Genomic DNA, 364 nt, shown 5'->3' on the forward strand with positions numbered 1-364 from the left:
CAGTCGTCCAACAACATTAATTTGTTGGAAATCCTATGGACGACCCTAATGAACATTTGACCAAGTTTGTGCAATACGCAGACATTATGAAGGCGAATGGTGTATCTCAAAATGCGATAAGACTATGCCTCTTTCCTTTCTCACTATAAGACAGAGCTTGGGCGTGGTTGCAATCCTTGCCATCTAACTCAGTTACAACATGGGAAGAACTGAAGAACGTTCTCTTATCCTGATATTTCCCGCCGAGCAAAACTGCTATGTTGAGAGCTCAAATCAACGGGTTTCGACAAAAAGATGTAGAATCTCTCTACGACGCGTGGGAGAGATACAAAGACATGATGAGGATATGTCCATATCACGGTCT

General features: G+C 42.6%; 1 non-coding gene across 1 annotated transcript; it reads right to left on the reverse strand.

Moving 5' to 3' along the window:
• Positions 1-257: 257 nt before the first annotated feature.
• Positions 258-364, reverse strand: LOC127124715 (small nucleolar RNA R71). The gene has a single exon (XR_007804176.1). It is a non-coding gene; the product is annotated as a small nucleolar RNA R71 (small nucleolar RNA).

Source organism: Lathyrus oleraceus, chromosome 2 (assembly GCF_024323335.1).
Source record: "Lathyrus oleraceus cultivar Zhongwan6 chromosome 2, CAAS_Psat_ZW6_1.0, whole genome shotgun sequence".
Taxonomy (NCBI): domain Eukaryota; kingdom Viridiplantae; phylum Streptophyta; class Magnoliopsida; order Fabales; family Fabaceae; genus Lathyrus; species Lathyrus oleraceus.